This window comes from Raphanus sativus, unplaced genomic scaffold (genome assembly GCF_000801105.2).
Source record: "Raphanus sativus cultivar WK10039 unplaced genomic scaffold, ASM80110v3 Scaffold0440, whole genome shotgun sequence".
In the NCBI taxonomy this organism is placed as follows: domain Eukaryota; kingdom Viridiplantae; phylum Streptophyta; class Magnoliopsida; order Brassicales; family Brassicaceae; genus Raphanus; species Raphanus sativus.
The window spans coordinates 17,356-37,721 of record NW_026615759.1 but is presented as its reverse complement, the minus strand read 5'-3'; positions in this window follow the sequence as shown (position 1 = coordinate 37,721).

Sequence of the window (20,366 nt, the reverse complement as noted above, 5' to 3'; positions counted from 1 at the left end):
ATAAAGCTTCTTAGATCGTGGTTCATCCTGGTTTGATAAGAATCATGAAGATATTGCCATATGTCCGAACAGGCTAATCTGGAATCATCTGGATAGAAAGTGGGATATCTTCTTACTCACAACTCCTATGAGATTTATTCAACTTCCTGGTTATTCTCCACTGATTAGTGGTTCCAAATAAAGCTTCTTAGATCGTGGTTCATCCTGGTTTGATAAGAATCATGAAGATATTGCCATATGTCCGAACAGGCTAATCTGGAATCATCTGGATAGAAAGTGGGATATCTTCTTACTCACAACTCCTATGAGATTTATTCAACTTCCTGGTTATTCTCCACTGATTAGTGGTTCCAAATAAAGCTTCTTAGATCGTGGTTCATCCTGGTTTGATAAGAATCATGAAGATATTGCCATATGTCCGAACAGGCTAATCTGGAATCATCTGGATAGAAAGTGGGATATCTTCTTACTCACAACTCCTATGAGATTTATTCAACTTCCTGGTTATTCTCCACTGATTAGTGGTTCCAAATAAAGCTTCTTAGATCGTGGTTCATCCTGGTTTGATAAGAATCATGAAGATAATGCCATATGTCCGAACAGGCTAATCTGGAATCATCTGGATAGAAAGTGGGATATCTTCTTACTCACAACTCCTATGAGATTTATTCAACTTCCTGGTTATTCTCCACTGATTAGTGGTTCCAAATAAAGCTTCTTAGATCGTGGTTCATCCTGGTTTGATAAGAATCATGAAGATATTGCCATATGTCCGAACAGGCTAATCTGGAATCATCTGGATAGAAAGTGGGATATCTTCTTACTCACAACTCCTATGAGATTTATTCAACTTCCTGGTTATTCTCCACTGATTAGTGGTTCCAAATAAAGCTTCTTAGATCGTGGTTCATCCTGGTTTGATAAGAATCATGAAGATATTGCCATATGTCCGAACAGGCTAATCTGGAATCATCTGGATAGAAAGTGGGATATCTTCTTACTCACAACTCCTATGAGATTTATTCAACTTCCTGGTTATTCTCCACTGATTAGTGGTTCCAAATAAAGCTTCTTAGATCGTGGTTCATCCTGGTTTGATAAGAATCATGAAGATATTGCCATATGTCCGAACAGGCTAATCTGGAATCATCTGGATAGAAAGTGGGATATCTTCTTACTCACAACTCCTATGAGATTTATTCAACTTCCTGGTTATTCTCCACTGATTAGTGGTTCCAAATAAAGCTTCTTAGATCGTGGTTCATCCTGGTTTGATAAGAATCATGAAGATATTGCCATATGTCCGAACAGGCTAATCTGGAATCATCTGGATAGAAAGTGGGATATCTTCTTACTCACAACTCCTATGAGATTTATTCAACTTCCTGGTTATTCTCCACTGATTAGTGGTTCCAAATAAAGCTTCTTAGATCGTGGTTCATCCTGGTTTGATAAGAATCATGAAGATATTGCCATATGTCCGAACAGGCTAATCTGGAATCATCTGGATAGAAAGTGGGATATCTTCTTACTCACAACTCCTATGAGATTTATTCAACTTCCTGGTTATTCTCCACTGATTAGTGGTTCCAAATAAAGCTTCTTAGATCGTGGTTCATCCTGGTTTGATAAGAATCATGAAGATATTGCCATATGTCCGAACAGGCTAATCTGGAATCATCTGGATAGAAAGTGGGATATCTTCTTACTCACAACTCCTATGAGATTTATTCAACTTCCTGGTTATTCTCCACTGATTAGTGGTTCCAAATAAAGCTTCTTAGATCGTGGTTCATCCTGGTTTGATAAGAATCATGAAGATATTGCCATATGTCCGAACAGGCTAATCTGGAATCATCTGGATAGAAAGTGGGATATCTTCTTACTCACAACTCCTATGAGATTTATTCAACTTCCTGGTTATTCTCCACTGATTAGTGGTTCCAAATAAAGCTTCTTAGATCGTGGTTCATCCTGGTTTGATAAGAATCATGAAGATATTGCCATATGTCCGAACAGGCTAATCTGGAATCATCTGGATAGAAAGTGGGATATCTTCTTACTCACAACTCCTATGAGATTTATTCAACTTCCTGGTTATTCTCCACTGATTAGTGGTTCCAAATAAAGCTTCTTAGATCGTGGTTCATCCTGGTTTGATAAGAATCATGAAGATATTGCCATATGTCCGAACAGGCTAATCTGGAATCATCTGGATAGAAAGTGGGATATCTTCTTACTCACAACTCCTATGAGATTTATTCAACTTCCTGGTTATTCTCCACTGATTAGTGGTTCCAAATAAAGCTTCTTAGATCGTGGTTCATCCTGGTTTGATAAGAATCATGAAGATATTGCCATATGTCCGAACAGGCTAATCTGGAATCATCTGGATAGAAAGTGGGATATCTTCTTACTCACAACTCCTATGAGATTTATTCAACTTCCTGGTTATTCTCCACTGATTAGTGGTTCCAAATAAAGCTTCTTAGATCGTGGTTCATCCTGGTTTGATAAGAATCATGAAGATATTGCCATATGTCCGAACAGGCTAATCTGGAATCATCTGGATAGAAAGTGGGATATCTTCTTACTCACAACTCCTATGAGATTTATTCAACTTCCTGGTTATTCTCCACTGATTAGTGGTTCCAAATAAAGCTTCTTAGATCGTGGTTCATCCTGGTTTGATAAGAATCATGAAGATATTGCCATATGTCCGAACAGGCTAATCTGGAATCATCTGGATAGAAAGTGGGATATCTTCTTACTCACAACTCCTATGAGATTTATTCAACTTCCTGGTTATTCTCCACTGATTAGTGGTTCCAAATAAAGCTTCTTAGATCGTGGTTCATCCTGGTTTGATAAGAATCATGAAGATATTGCCATATGTCCGAACAGGCTAATCTGGAATCATCTGGATAGAAAGTGGGATATCTTCTTACTCACAACTCCTATGAGATTTATTCAACTTCCTGGTTATTCTCCACTGATTAGTGGTTCCAAATAAAGCTTCTTAGATCGTGGTTCATCCTGGTTTGATAAGAATCATGAAGATATTGCCATATGTCCGAACAGGCTAATCTGGAATCATCTGGATAGAAAGTGGGATATCTTCTTACTCACAACTCCTATGAGATTTATTCAACTTCCTGGTTATTCTCCACTGATTAGTGGTTCCAAATAAAGCTTCTTAGATCGTGGTTCATCCTGGTTTGATAAGAATCATGAAGATATTGCCATATGTCCGAACAGGCTAATCTGGAATCATCTGGATAGAAAGTGGGATATCTTCTTACTCACAACTCCTATGAGATTTATTCAACTTCCTGGTTATTCTCCACTGATTAGTGGTTCCAAATAAAGCTTCTTAGATCGTGGTTCATCCTGGTTTGATAAGAATCATGAAGATATTGCCATATGTCCGAACAGGCTAATCTGGAATCATCTGGATAGAAAGTGGGATATCTTCTTACTCACAACTCCTATGAGATTTATTCAACTTCCTGGTTATTCTCCACTGATTAGTGGTTCCAAATAAAGCTTCTTAGATCGTGGTTCATCCTGGTTTGATAAGAATCATGAAGATATTGCCATATGTCCGAACAGGCTAATCTGGAATCATCTGGATAGAAAGTGGGATATCTTCTTACTCACAACTCCTATGAGATTTATTCAACTTCCTGGTTATTCTCCACTGATTAGTGGTTCCAAATAAAGCTTCTTAGATCGTGGTTCATCCTGGTTTGATAAGAATCATGAAGATATTGCCATATGTCCGAACAGGCTAATCTGGAATCATCTGGATAGAAAGTGGGATATCTTCTTACTCACAACTCCTATGAGATTTATTCAACTTCCTGGTTATTCTCCACTGATTAGTGGTTCCAAATAAAGCTTCTTAGATCGTGGTTCATCCTGGTTTGATAAGAATCATGAAGATATTGCCATATGTCCGAACAGGCTAATCTGGAATCATCTGGATAGAAAGTGGGATATCTTCTTACTCACAACTCCTATGAGATTTATTCAACTTCCTGGTTATTCTCCACTGATTAGTGGTTCCAAATAAAGCTTCTTAGATCGTGGTTCATCCTGGTTTGATAAGAATCATGAAGATATTGCCATATGTCCGAACAGGCTAATCTGGAATCATCTGGATAGAAAGTGGGATATCTTCTTACTCACAACTCCTATGAGATTTATTCAACTTCCTGGTTATTCTCCACTGATTAGTGGTTCCAAATAAAGCTTCTTAGATCGTGGTTCATCCTGGTTTGATAAGAATCATGAAGATATTGCCATATGTCCGAACAGGCTAATCTGGAATCATCTGGATAGAAAGTGGGATATCTTCTTACTCACAACTCCTATGAGATTTATTCAACTTCCTGGTTATTCTCCACTGATTAGTGGTTCCAAATAAAGCTTCTTAGATCGTGGTTCATCCTGGTTTGATAAGAATCATGAAGATATTGCCATATGTCCGAACAGGCTAATCTGGAATCATCTGGATAGAAAGTGGGATATCTTCTTACTCACAACTCCTATGAGATTTATTCAACTTCCTGGTTATTCTCCACTGATTAGTGGTTCCAAATAAAGCTTCTTAGATCGTGGTTCATCCTGGTTTGATAAGAATCATGAAGATATTGCCATATGTCCGAACAGGCTAATCTGGAATCATCTGGATAGAAAGTGGGATATCTTCTTACTCACAACTCCTATGAGATTTATTCAACTTCCTGGTTATTCTCCACTGATTAGTGGTTCCAAATAAAGCTTCTTAGATCGTGGTTCATCCTGGTTTGATAAGAATCATGAAGATATTGCCATATGTCCGAACAGGCTAATCTGGAATCATCTGGATAGAAAGTGGGATATCTTCTTACTCACAACTCCTATGAGATTTATTCAACTTCCTGGTTATTCTCCACTGATTAGTGGTTCCAAATAAAGCTTCTTAGATCGTGGTTCATCCTGGTTTGATAAGAATCATGAAGATATTGCCATATGTCCGAACAGGCTAATCTGGAATCATCTGGATAGAAAGTGGGATATCTTCTTACTCACAACTCCTATGAGATTTATTCAACTTCCTGGTTATTCTCCACTGATTAGTGGTTCCAAATAAAGCTTCTTAGATCGTGGTTCATCCTGGTTTGATAAGAATCATGAAGATATTGCCATATGTCCGAACAGGCTAATCTGGAATCATCTGGATAGAAAGTGGGATATCTTCTTACTCACAACTCCTATGAGATTTATTCAACTTCCTGGTTATTCTCCACTGATTAGTGGTTCCAAATAAAGCTTCTTAGATCGTGGTTCATCCTGGTTTGATAAGAATCATGAAGATATTGCCATATGTCCGAACAGGCTAATCTGGAATCATCTGGATAGAAAGTGGGATATCTTCTTACTCACAACTCCTATGAGATTTATTCAACTTCCTGGTTATTCTCCACTGATTAGTGGTTCCAAATAAAGCTTCTTAGATCGTGGTTCATCCTGGTTTGATAAGAATCATGAAGATAATGGCATATGTCCGAACAGGCTAATCTGGAATCATCTGGATAGAAAGTGGGATATCTTCTTACTCACAACTCCTATGAGATTTATTCAACTTCCTGGTTATTCTCCACTGATTAGTGGTTCCAAATAAAGCTTCTTAGATCGTGGTTCATCCTGGTTTGATAAGAATCATGAAGATATTGCCATATGTCCGAACAGGCTAATCTGGAATCATCTGGATAGAAAGTGGGATATCTTCTTACTCACAACTCCTATGAGATTTATTCAACTTCCTGGTTATTCTCCACTGATTAGTGGTTCCAAATAAAGCTTCTTAGATCGTGGTTCATCCTGGTTTGATAAGAATCATGAAGATATTGCCATATGTCCGAACAGGCTAATCTGGAATCATCTGGATAGAAAGTGGGATATCTTCTTACTCACAACTCCTATGAGATTTATTCAACTTCCTGGTTATTCTCCACTGATTAGTGGTTCCAAATAAAGCTTCTTAGATCGTGGTTCATCCTGGTTTGATAAGAATCATGAAGATATTGCCATATGTCCGAACAGGCTAATCTGGAATCATCTGGATAGAAAGTGGGATATCTTCTTACTCACAACTCCTATGAGATTTATTCAACTTCCTGGTTATTCTCCACTGATTAGTGGTTCCAAATAAAGCTTCTTAGATCGTGGTTCATCCTGGTTTGATAAGAATCATGAAGATATTGCCATATGTCCGAACAGGCTAATCTGGAATCATCTGGATAGAAAGTGGGATATCTTCTTACTCACAACTCCTATGAGATTTATTCAACTTCCTGGTTATTCTCCACTGATTAGTGGTTCCAAATAAAGCTTCTTAGATCGTGGTTCATCCTGGTTTGATAAGAATCATGAAGATATTGCCATATGTCCGAACAGGCTAATCTGGAATCATCTGGATAGAAAGTGGGATATCTTCTTACTCACAACTCCTATGAGATTTATTCAACTTCCTGGTTATTCTCCACTGATTAGTGGTTCCAAATAAAGCTTCTTAGATCGTGGTTCATCCTGGTTTGATAAGAATCATGAAGATATTGCCATATGTCCGAACAGGCTAATCTGGAATCATCTGGATAGAAAGTGGGATATCTTCTTACTCACAACTCCTATGAGATTTATTCAACTTCCTGGTTATTCTCCACTGATTAGTGGTTCCAAATAAAGCTTCTTAGATCGTGGTTCATCCTGGTTTGATAAGAATCATGAAGATATTGCCATATGTCCGAACAGGCTAATCTGGAATCATCTGGATAGAAAGTGGGATATCTTCTTACTCACAACTCCTATGAGATTTATTCAACTTCCTGGTTATTCTCCACTGATTAGTGGTTCCAAATAAAGCTTCTTAGATCGTGGTTCATGAAAGTAAATGAAGAACAATGATGAACAAGTGAAGAACAAGTGAGAGAGAGAGATGAGGTCGTGAGAGAGAGAGAGAGAGATGTTGTTGCAAAGTAAAGAGTAAAGAAGGATTTGTTTCCTTGATTCATTTCTTATCACAGCATACAATATTTAAAGAGATACAATTAGAAACAAGACAAGAGGAATAAGAATAAAGAATTGAGCTTGCTGGTTGAGTGAAAGGGACATGTCCCAAACGGTCTTCTCCTTATTTGGACATGTGACCTTTACTATATTTAACTCACAACTTGCTACTGATCTTGTCTGCACTCTCCAACGGCACATTTGACTTCAGACCACTTCATTGTCGATTTAAATCAGTTTCTTGCCTTCCACACCAAGCTGAGTTTGTGTTGCTTGCTTGGAAGCCAAGTGTTGTACGGAATTGCTTGATATGCAAGTCTGTATGAACCAAAACCTTTCTTCTCGCCCAATGCTTCTCTTCTTGTTATTTCCATTCTCTGTCTATGCTCTTTATGTATCTTTGTCAATACTCCCCCTCAAGCTCAACCATACAGCATGGTTAAGCTTGGACATCATGAAGACATCCCTCATTAAAACCTTTATGTGCAAAACCCAATGGGACAAAAACACATAAAGGAAAAAGAGTAGATGCTTCATGACAGAGGAGATCATGATCTAGCCAAGTCTATGAGTCCCAATCTTGGATGGATGAACTCACAGACTTTGGTGCTTGCTCCTTTGGTGAAGATATCAGCTAGCTGGTCTTCACTTCTAGTGTAGCAAGGTAGGATGATCTTCTGTTCCACTGCTTGTCTAACCTTATGACAATCCACTTCAATATGCTTTGTCCTCTCATGAAACACTGAGTTTGAAGCTATATGAATGGCCGCCTGGTTGTCACAGTGCATTGTGATTGGTGTTGTTGTCTCAATGCCCAAGTCTCTCAGCAGGTTTCTGATCCAAATGAGCTCACTAGTAAGCTTCCTCATTGCTCTATATTCTGCTTCAGCACTTGAACATGATACCACCTTCTGTTTCTTGCTTTTCCAAGTGACTAGATTGCCTCCTATGAAGGTGCAATAGCCAGTAGTAGACCTCCTGTCCACTCTATCACCAGCCCAATCTGCATCACAATATCCCACGATCTCTGTGCTCTTGTTGCAACCCATCCAAACACCTTGACCAGGAGCCTCCCTTAGATACCTCATGATTCTTTCTACCATATTCCAATGGTGAACTTTTGGTGCTTGCATATGCTGGCTAACTTGATTCACAGCAAAGCAGATGTCTGGCCTTGTAATGGTGAGATAGATCAGCTTCCCAACCATCCTTCTATAGAGTTTGAAGTCTCCAAATGGTGTATCTTCAAACTCCCCCTCACGCAAGACCTTGTAACCTTCTTCAAGTGGTGTCTTAGCTACTCTTGCTCCAAGCTTTCCTGCCTCATTTAAAAGATCAAGTGTGTACTTTCTTTGAGATAAGAATAGCCCCTCCTTAGAGCGGCATATCTCAATCCCTAGAAAGTACTTTAGCTCACCCAAATCTTTAATATCAAAGCTAGATTTAAGGAAAGCTTTAGTAGAGATGATACCTTCCTTGTTGCTTCCTGTGATGATGATATCATCTACATAGATCAGAATCACCACAATTCCTTGCTTGCTTGTGAGGGTGAAGAGAGTGTGATCAGCTTCTGATTTTACAAACCCCCTTCCATTGAGAGTTGTACTCAGCTTGTGGTACCAAGCTCTTGGTGACTGTTTTAATCCATAGATGGCCTTCTTTAATCTTAAAACATTTCCTGGCTTGACCATGTCTTCCATACCAGGAGGTGGTCTCATGTACACCTCATCCTCTAGCTCTCCTTGTAGAAAGGCATTCTTGACATCCATCTGCCATAAATCCCATTCCAAGTTTACAGCCAAGGAGAGAACAATCCTTATGGTGTGGAGCTTAGCTACTGGTGCAAAAGTATCCAAGTAGTCTTCTCCATATACTTGGGTGTATCCTCTTGCAACTAGCCTTGTCTTTTTCCTTTCTGGTTTCCCATTTGCTAGGTACTTGATGGTGAAGAGTAGGCGGCTTGTGACTGCTTTCTTCCCTTTAGGCAGTTCAGTCTCATACCAAGTATCATTCTTGATCATGGCTCCAACTTCATCTCCAACAGATTCTCTCCACTCATCATCCTCCATAGCTTCTTCATAAGTCTTTGGAATATATTCCTGATCCAGATTGGTGATGAAAGCTACATGCTCTTGAGGATAACTTGCAAAGGAGCAGGTTGCTTGGATAGGATGAGCCACTGCATTGCTGTTGAAGTATACTCTGGTGTTGCTCCAGTTTGATGGATCTTTTCTCACTCTGGTACTTCTTCTCAATGGTTGAATCTGCTCTTCTATCACTGCTTCTTCCTGTTCCTGCTCACCCTCATACTGATCTCCACTAGACTGATCAGATTCAGCTCCATCTTGATCATGGACTGATGTTGAATCATCTTCTGGTGTTGATTCATTCTCATTGCCTCCCTCAGGATCAGGATGGACTGGTTCCATAATTGGGACTGTTGCTTCAGTAGGAACAGCAGCTGGTGGTGATGGAGTGGTGTTAGGCGCCTCACTGCTTCTAGGCTGAGAGATGCCTAAGCTTTCCAAGATGGTTCTCAGGTTGTTTGCTCTATCAGATGGTCCTTGTGAGAGATCTCTAAGGCTTTCCCAGCTCTTCTCATCATAGTAACCCTTTGATTCTACAAACTTCACATCCCTTGAGACCATTACTCTTCTTAACTCAGGGATGTAGCACTTGTAGCCTTTCTGAGTATGGGAATATCCAATGAACATGCCCTTGACACTCTTGGCTTCCAGCTTGTTTCTCTGTTCTCCTGGTGTCAAGACATAGCAAACACACCCAAACACACGTAAGTGATCTAGTGGAGGTTTGATTTTGTTTAATACCTGAAAAGGAGAGACATCTTGGAGGACTTTGGTTGGTATCCTGTTGATTAAATAGCATGCAGAGACCACAGCATCACCCCAAAATCTCTTAGGGACATTGGTGTGAAACATCATGCTCCTTGCAACCTCCATAAGATGGCGATTTTTCCTCTCAGCCACTCCATTTTGTTGTGGTGTGTAAGGGCAGCTTGTTTGATGTATTATTCCATGTTTTGCTAGGTGTTGTTTGAAGGCATTGCTAGTGTATTCTCCTCCATTATCAGACCTAAAGATTTTTATCTTAGAGTTGAAATGGTTAGTCACATAGTTTTGGAAGTTTAGAAAAGCTTCAAAAACTCTATCTTTACTAGAAATCAATGTGAGCCAAGTAAACTTTGATTTTTCATCTATGAATGTCACAAAATATTTATGGTTTTCTCTAGATACACAAGGTGCTGTCCAAACATCAGAGTGAACTAGATCAAAACAATTCTCATAAATAGTCATAGATTTAGGAAAAACAGATTTGCAATGTTTACCAAGGATACAAGCCTCACAAGTTTCATTTTTAAAAGACAGATTAGGCAACATAAGACTTAAAGCTCTAGAATGAGGATGACCTAATCTAGCATGCCATAATACATCACTAGCTAAAACAGAAGCAGAATTAAAAGCATAAGTAGAATCTGATAACAGCTTGGTGTCTTCAAGTAAATAAAGCTCTCCCTTGCTCACACCTTTTCCCAGCATCTTACTGGTCTTAATATCCTGAAAGCACACATCATTAGGACTAAAAATAACATGGCAATTAAGATCAGTGGTTGCTTTCTTAACAGATAGTAAGTTAGAGGTGAAACTAGGCATATAAAAAGCTTGAGACTCTTTTTCAAACAGTTTCAGATTTCCTACTCCTTCAATAGGTATTCTATCACCATTAGCAATTACTACACTGCCTAGAGCTGGCTTAACATTACTAATCAGATTAGCATCCCTAATCATATGATGAGAAGCTCCTGAATCAATAATTAAAGGTCTAGCAGGGTGTGATGTATGGTGAATAGAATTTAAAGCATTAACATTAATGTTACCAGAGTTTGCATTGAGTGCTTTGATAAGAGCCTCAATGTCTGACTTGCGGATGAATGCATCATCCTGAGCTGATGTTATGGCGTGTGAGGAGAAGGATCCACCAGTGTGGGTAGTTGAGACCATAGCCTTCCCATCTGTGGTGTCTTGAGCTCTTGCCTCATGTGCTCTGTTTTGTTGGGGCCTGTTTGTTGAAACTGGCCTGAGGTGAGGATGGAGGAACCAGCAGCTTGTCTTGGAGTGTCCCTCCTTCTTACAATGCTCACAAGTCACAGACTTGTCTCCTCCCCTTCTTGGTTTGAAGTAGGCTTTGTTAGCTGAAGCACTCTCCACCTTCTCAGCCTTGTGCGCCAGTGAGAGCCCTCCTTTTCCACCTCCAAAGAGACCATCTGAGCCTATCTCCTTTTGTAGTCTAGCACATACTTCATCATAGCATGGAAGCTCCTTGTCTCTTAGTATATGCTTCACCACATCATTGAAGTTTGAGTTAAGTGTGAGAAGCAGTCCAAAGACCTTGTCTTGCTCACGCCTGGCGTATCAGGGTCATTGGTGCTTGGCCTTAGCATCTCTAGCTCAGACCACAGCTGACTGTACTTCCCAAGATGCTTGGTGAAGTCTCCTTCTTCCTGCTCCAAGTTGTTGATGGCTCTCTTCACTTCAAAGATTCTGGTGAGGTTTGAAGTGTTGCCAAAAACCTTGTGCAAGGTATCCCACAGCTGTTTTGTTGTGGTACAGTGTGAATAAGAATCCATTAATGGACCATCAAGTGAGCTTTGCAAGGTAGACAGCACCATGAGATCTTCCTGAGCCCATTTGCCTTCATCTACCACTACAACCTCCTTGCCATCTTCTCCTTGGGTGATTTTCTTTGGAGCAGAGCCTGAAGTGACATGCTCCCAATATCCTCTACCTCCAAGGGCTGTCCTGGCCATTCTAGACCAGGTGATGTAGTTTCCTGGTCCCTTGAGTAGACATGGAATTCTCACTGGTCTGTAGTCCTCCATCCTCTCCTTAAGGTTTCAAGTATTTTTCAAGAATTTTCAAGACAGAAACAAGTAAATCTCTCTGAACTGAGGAAAACAAGTTTAAAATCAAGATTAACTCTCAAGAAAATTAAATGGAGACAGGAGAGAGTGAGAACAGCCAAGAGAAGAATTTAAAAAATTCCAGAAACTCAAGAACACAGATTTATTATCCACTGGATAAAAGAAATCTGAGGTGAGATTTGAGAAAGTAAAAGAGTGAATCAAGAGAGAAAGTAAAAACAGAGTGTATTGCGGAAGGAATTTAGGTTCTCAAGAGCTTAAGCTCTGATACCATGAAGTAAATGAAGAACAATGATGAACAAGTGAAGAACAAGTGAAGAACAAGTGAGAGAGAGAGATGAGGTCGTGAGAGAGAGAGAGAGAGAGAGAGAGATGTTGTTGCAAAGTAAAGAGTAAAGAAGGATTTGTTTCCTTGATTCATTTCTTATCACAGCATACAATATTTAAAGAGATACAATTAGAAACAAGACAAGAGGAATAAGAATAAAGAATTGAGCTTGCTGGTTGAGTGAAAGGGACATGTCCCAAACGGTCTTCTCCTTATTTGGACATGTGACCTTTACTATATTTAACTCACAACTTGCTACTGATCTTGTCTGCACTCTCCAACGGCACATTTGACTTCAGACCACTTCATTGTCGATTTAAATCAGTTTCTTGCCTTCCACACCAAGCTGAGTTTGTGTTGCTTGCTTGGAAGCCAAGTGTTGTACGGAATTGCTTGATATGCAAGTCTGTATGAACCAAAACCTTTCTTCTCGATGCTTCTCTTCTTGTTATTTCCATTCTCTGTCTATGCTCTTTATGTATCTTTGTCAATAGGTTCATCCTGGTTTGATAAGAATCATGAAGATATTGCCATATGTCCGAACAGGCTAATCTGGAATCATCTGGATATAAAGTGGGATATCTTCTTACTCACAACTCTTGTGAGATTTATTCAACTTCCTGGTTATTCTCCACTGATTAGTGGTTCCCAATCAAAGCTTCTTATATATTGGTTCATCCTGGTTTGATAAGAATCATGAAGATATTGACATATGTCCGAACAGGCTAATCTGGAATCATCTGGATAAAAGTGGGATATCTTCTTACTCACAACTCCTATGAGATTTATTCAACTTCCTGGTTATTCTCCACTGATTAGTGGTTCCAAATAAAGCTTCTTAGATCGTGGTTCATCCTGGTTTGATAAGAATCATGAAGATAATGCCATATGTCCGAACAGGCTAATCTGGAATCATCTGGATAGAAAGTGGGATATCTTCTTGCTCACAACTCCTATGAGATTTATTCAACTTCCTGGTTATTCTCCACTGATTAGTGGTTCCAAATAAAGCTTCTTAGATCGTGGTTCATCCTGGTTTGATAAGAATCATGAAGATATTGCCATATGTCCGAACAGGCTAATCTGGAATCATCTGGATAGAAAGTGGGATATCTTCTTACTCACAACTCCTATGAGATTTATTCAACTTCCTGGTTATTCTCCACTGATTAGTGGTTCCAAATAAAGCTTCTTAGATCGTGGTTCATCCTGGTTTGATAAGAATCATGAAGATATTGCCATATGTCCGAACAGGCTAATCTGGAATCATCTGGATAGAAAGTGGGATATCTTCTTACTCACAACTCCTATGAGATTTATTCAACTTCCTGGTTATTCTCCACTGATTAGTGGTTCCAAATAAAGCTTCTTAGATCGTGGTTCATCCTGGTTTGATAAGAATCATGAAGATATTGCCATATGTCCGAACAGGCTAATCTGGAATCATCTGGATAGAAAGTGGGATATCTTCTTACTCACAACTCCTATGAGATTTATTCAACTTCCTGGTTATTCTCCACTGATTAGTGGTTCCAAATAAAGCTTCTTAGATCGTGGTTCATCCTGGTTTGATAAGAATCATGAAGATAATGGCATATGTCCGAACAGGCTAATCTGGAATCATCTGGATAGAAGTGGGATATCTTCTTACTCACAACTCCTATGAGATTTATTCAACTTCCTGGTTATTCTCCACTGATTAGTGGTTCCAAATAAAGCTTCTTAGATCGTGGTTCATCCTGGTTTGATAAGAATCATGAAGATATTGCCATATGTCCGAACAGGCTAATCTGGAATCATCTGGATAGAAAGTGGGATATCTTCTTACTCACAACTCCTATGAGATTTATTCAACTTCCTGGTTATTCTCCACTGATTAGTGGTTCCCAATAAAGCTTCTTAGATCGTGGTTCATCCTGGTTTGATAAGAATCATGAAGATATTGCCATATGTCCGAACAGGCTAATCTGGAATCATCTGGATAGAAAGTGGGATATCTTCTTACTCACAACTCCTATGAGATTTATTCAACTTCCTGGTTATTCTCCACTGATTAGTGGTTCCAAATAAAGCTTCTTAGATCGTGGTTCATCCTGGTTTGATAAGAATCATGAAGATAATGGCATATGTCCGAACAGGCTAATCTGGAATCATCTGGATAGAAAGTGGGATATCTTCTTGCTCACAACACTTATGAGATTTATTCAACTTCCTGGTTATTCTCCACTGATTAGTGGTTCCAAATAAAGCTTCTTAGATCGTGGTTCATCCTGGTTTGATAAGAATCATGAAGATATTGCCATATGTCCGAACAGGCTAATCTGGAATCATCTGGATAGAAAGTGGGATATCTTCTTACTCACAACTCCTATGAGATTTATTCAACTTCCTGGTTATTCTCCACTGATTAGTGGTTCCAATAAAGCTTCTTAGATCGTGGTTCATCCTGGTTTGATAAGAATCATGAAGATATTGCCATATGTCCGAACAGGCTAATCTGGAATCATCTGGATAGAAAGTGGGATATCTTCTTACTCACAACTCCTATGAGATTTATTCAACTTCCTGGTTATTCTCCACTGATTAGTGGTTCCAAATAAAGCTTCTTAGATCGTGGTTCATCCTGGTTTGATAAGAATCATGAAGATATTGCCATATGTCCGAACAGGCTAATCTGGAATCATCTGGATAGAAAGTGGGATATCTTCTTACTCACAACTCCTATGAGATTTATTCAACTTCCTGGTTATTCTCCACTGATTAGTGGTTCCAAATAAAGCTTCTTAGATCGTGGTTCATCCTGGTTTGATAAGAATCATGAAGATATTGCCATATGTCCGAACAGGCTAATCTGGAATCATCTGGATAGAAAGTGGGATATCTTCTTACTCACAACTCCTATGAGATTTATTCAACTTCCTGGTTATTCTCCACTGATTAGTGGTTCCCAATAAAGCTTCTTAGATCGTGGTTCATCCTGGTTTGATAAGAATCATGAAGATAATGCCATATGTCCGAACAGGCTAATCTGGAATCATCTGGATAGAAAGTGGGATATCTTCTTGCTCACAACACTTATGAGATTTATTCAACTTCCTGGTTATTCTCCACTGATTAGTGGTTCCAAATAAAGCTTCTTAGATCGTGGTTCATCCTGGTTTGATAAGAATCATGAAGATATTGCCATATGTCCGAACAGGCTAATCTGGAATCATCTGGATAGAAAGTGGGATATCTTCTTACTCACAACTCCTATGAGATTTATTCAACTTCCTGGTTATTCTCCACTGATTAGTGGTTCCAAATAAAGCTTCTTAGATCGTGGTTCATCCTGGTTTGATAAGAATCATGAAGATATTGCCATATGTCCGAACAGGCTAATCTGGAATCATCTGGATAGAAAGTGGGATATCTTCTTACTCACAACTCCTATGAGATTTATTCAACTTCCTGGTTATTCTCCACTGATTAGTGGTTCCAAATAAAGCTTCTTAGATCGTGGTTCATCCTGGTTTGATAAGAATCATGAAGATAATGGCATATGTCCGAACAGGCAAATCTGGAATCATCTGGATAGAAAGTGGGATATCTTCTTGCTCACAACACTTATGAGATTTATTCAACTTCCTGGTTATTCTCCACTGATTAGTGGTTCCAAATAAAGCTTCTTAGATCGTGGTTCATCCTGGTTTGATAAGAATCATGAAGATATTGCCATATGTCCGAACAGGCTAATCTGGAATCATCTGGATAGAAAGTGGGATATCTTCTTACTCACAACTCCTATGAGATTTATTCAACTTCCTGGTTATTCTCCACTGATTAGTGGTTCCCAATAAAGCTTCTTAGATCGTGGTTCATCCTGGTTTGATAAGAATCATGAAGATATTGCCATATGTCCGAACAGGCTAATCTGGAATCATCTGGATAGAAAGTGGGATATCTTCTTACTCACAACTCCTATGAGATTTATTCAACTTCCTGGTTATTCTCCACTGATTAGTGGTTCCAAATAAAGCTTCTTAGATCGTGGTTCATCCTGGTTTGATAAGAATCATGAAGATAATGGCATATGTCCGAACAGGCTAATCTGGAATCATCTGGATAGAAAGTGGGATATCTTCTTGCTCACAACACTTATGAGATTTATTCAACTTCCTGGTTATTCTCCACTGATTAGTGGTTCCAAATAAAGCTTCTTAGATCGTGGTTCATCCTGGTTTGATAAGAATCATGAAGATATTGCCATATGTCCGAACAGGCTAATCTGGAATCATCTGGATAGAAAGTGGGATATCTTCTTACTCACAACTCCTATGAGATTTATTCAACTTCCTGGTTATTCTCCACTGATTAGTGGTTCCAAATAAAGCTTCTTAGATCGTGGTTCATCCTGGTTTGATAAGAATCATGAAGATATTGCCATATGTCCGAACAGGCTAATCTGAAATCATCTGGATAGAAAGTGGGATATCTTCTTACTCACAACTCCTATGAGATTTATTCAACTTCCTGGTTATTCTCCACTGATTAGTGGTTCCCAATAAAGCTTCTTAGATCGTGGTTCATCCTGGTTTGATAAGAATCATGAAGATATTGCCATATGTCCGAACAGGCTAATCTGGAATCATCTGGATAGAAAGTGGGATATCTTCTTACTCACAACTCCTATGAGATTTATTCAACTTCCTGGTTATTCTCCACTGATTAGTGGTTCCAAATAAAGCTTCTTAGATCGTGGTTCATCCTGGTTTGATAAGAATCATGAAGATATTGCCATATGTCCGAACAGGCTAATCTGGAATCATCTGGATAGAAAGTGGGATATCTTCTTACTCACAACTCCTATGAGATTTATTCAACTTCCTGGTTATTCTCCACTGATTAGTGGTTCCAATAAAGCTTCTTAGATCGTGGTTCATCCTGGTTTGATAAGAATCATGAAGATAATGGCATATGTCCGAACAGGCTAATCTGGAATCATCTGGATAGAAGGTGGGATATCTTCTTACTCACAACACTTATGAGATTTATTCAACTTCCTGGTTATTCTCCACTGATTAGTGGTTCCAAATAAAGCTTCTTAGATCGTGGTTCATCCTGGTTTGATAAGAATCATGAAGATATTGCCATATGTCCGAACAGGCTAATCTGGAATCATCTGGATAGAAAGTGGGATATCTTCTTACTCACAACTCCTATGAGATTTATTCAACTTCCTGGTTATTCTCCACTGATTAGTGGTTCCAAATAAAGCTTCTTAGATCGTGGTTCATCCTGGTTTGATAAGAATCATGAAGATATTGCCATATGTCCGAACAGGCTAATCTGGAATCATCTGGATAGAAAGTGGGATATCTTCTTACTCACAACTCCTATGAGATTTATTCAACTTCCTGGTTATTCTCCACTGATTAGTGGTTCCAAATAAAGCTTCTTAGATCGTGGTTCATCCTGGTTTGATAAGAATCATGAAGATATTGCCATATGTCCGAACAGGCTAATCTGGAATCATCTGGATAGAAAGTGGGATATCTTCTTACTCACAACTCCTATGAGATTTATTCAACTTCCTGGTTATTCTCCACTGATTAGTGGTTCCAAATAAAGCTTCTTAGATCGTGGTTCATCCTGGTTTGATAAGAATCATGAAGATATTGCCATATGTCCGAACAGGCTAATCTGGAATCATCTGGATAGAAAGTGGGATATCTTCTTACTCACAACTCCTATGAGATTTATTCAACTTCCTGGTTATTCTCCACTGATTAGTGGTTCCAAATAAAGCTTCTTAGATCGTGGTTCATCCTGGTTTGATAAGAATCATGAAGATATTGCCATATGTCCGAACAGGCTAATCTGGAATCATCTGGATAGAAAGTGGGATATTATCTTACTCAAAACTCCTATGAGATTTATTCAACTTCCTGGTTATTCTCCACTGATTAGTGGTTCCAAATAAAGCTTCTTAGATCGTGGTTCATCCTGGTTTGATAAGAATCATGAAGATATTGCCATATATCCGAACAGCCCAATCTGGAATCATCTGGATAGAAAGTGGGATATCTATGATTTTAGAGAATAAGAATGGTATTGAGAGAATAGAGAAGAAATAGAGAGAATCCGAGAGAAGAGAAAGATTGTTTGTAAAGAGATTAATAGATTATGTAACCATTGTTGCAAAGCTTAAGAGAAAATGTGTCTCTGATTTCTTATTTCAAAATGTCGACAATACAAGAGTATATAAAGGGGAGAAGAGTAAAGACTAGGGTGGTCAGAACACTATTCAAAGCATGTGGAGTCAAGGCAATACTTGGCTAAGATTGCACACATGCTTTGGTCAAAAGGTGAAAGGGGCGCGCCTTGCTTTACAGGCTGTCTTGGTCTGGCTGAGCTTAAGGATAAGAAACCTTATCCTCCAACGGTCAGTAACAGTATGCACTCTTCCCTTAAGCTCTCCATCCCTCCTTACTTCACTTATGGTCGACCTTGTACCTTCCTTGAGTTGCAAGTCTCCAAATAGTGTATAATAACTCTTGTAATAATAAATAGTAGTCATGTTACTATTTACTATTACACCACTTCTCCCAAATGATCCCTTAGCTTCATAACCCCATTCTGAACTCTTTCTCACCATTTATACACTTCAGTTTAACACTCCCCCTCAAGCTTGACCATATGGAACAAGTCAAGCTTGGACAGCCATGAAACTCTCCTCATTAAAAACCTCACCAAGGAAAACCCAGTGGGACAAAACCTTGATGAGGGAAAAAGAGTGAGAGTTCCATAGCTAAGGGGATCAGCTCCGGCTAGGAGAAAGATCAATGAGTCCTAGTCTGATATGTATGGACTCCATTGTCTTCTGCCTAGCTGCTTTGGTGAACACATCAGCCAACTGATCTTCACTCCTTGTGTAGCAAGGTAAGGTTACTCCGAGCACAATCATCTGCCTAACCTTGTGGCAATCAACCTCTATGTGCTTGGTCCTCTCATGGAACACCGAGTTGGATGCAATGTGAATAGCTGCTTGGTTATCACAATGCATGGTCATTGGTGTGGCTTGATCAATCTCCAAGTGCTTCAGAATCCCTTTGATCCACACCAGCTCGTTTGTAAGCTTCAGCATGGCTCTATACTCAGCTTCTGCACTAGAACAAGAGACCACCTTCTGCTTCTTACTCTTCCAAGTAACCAAGTTCCCACCAATGAAAGTGCAATAGCCAGTAGTTGATCTCCTATCAACCCGGTCTCCTGCCCAATCAGCATCACAGTAGCCCACCACTTCAGTGCTTTTGTTGCAACCCATCCAGACACCAAGACCTTGAGTTCCATTCAGATACATCAACAGCCTTTCCACCATATGCCAGTGATGTTCCTTTGGAGTTTGCATATGTTGACTCACCTGATTCACAGCAAAACAAATGTCAGGCCGTGTGATGGTTAAGTAAATCAACTTACCTACAAGCTTTCTATAAAGCTTTGGATCATGGAATGGCTTGCTATCTTCAATCTCCCCCTCACGTGGAACCTTGTACCCATCCTCCATGGGCATCTTAGCTACCTTGCCTCCATATGCACCTGCATCTTTCAAAAGATCAAGTGTATATTTCCTTTGAGAGATGAACAAGCCTTCCTTGGATCTACATAACTCAATTCCAAGGAAATATTTCATCTCTCCCAAGTCTTTAATCTCAAACACAGATTTGAGAAAGTCCTTAGTTTCCTTGATACCTGCTTTATCAGAACCAGTAATGATAATATCATCCACATATACAAGGATTACAATGATACCTGATGGTGTAACCAAAGTGAATAGGGTATGATCGAGTTCACACTTCCTGAAACCTCTTCCATTCAGTGTGGTGCTTAACTTATGGTACCAAGCTCTAGGTGATTGCTTGAGACCATAGATAGCCTTCTTCAATCTCAACACATTCCCTTTCTTCACTAAGTGTTCAAGACCAGGAGGTGGAAGCATATAGACCTCATCTTCAAGCTCTCCTTGCAAGAAAGCATTCTTGACATCCATTTGCCACAACTCCCACT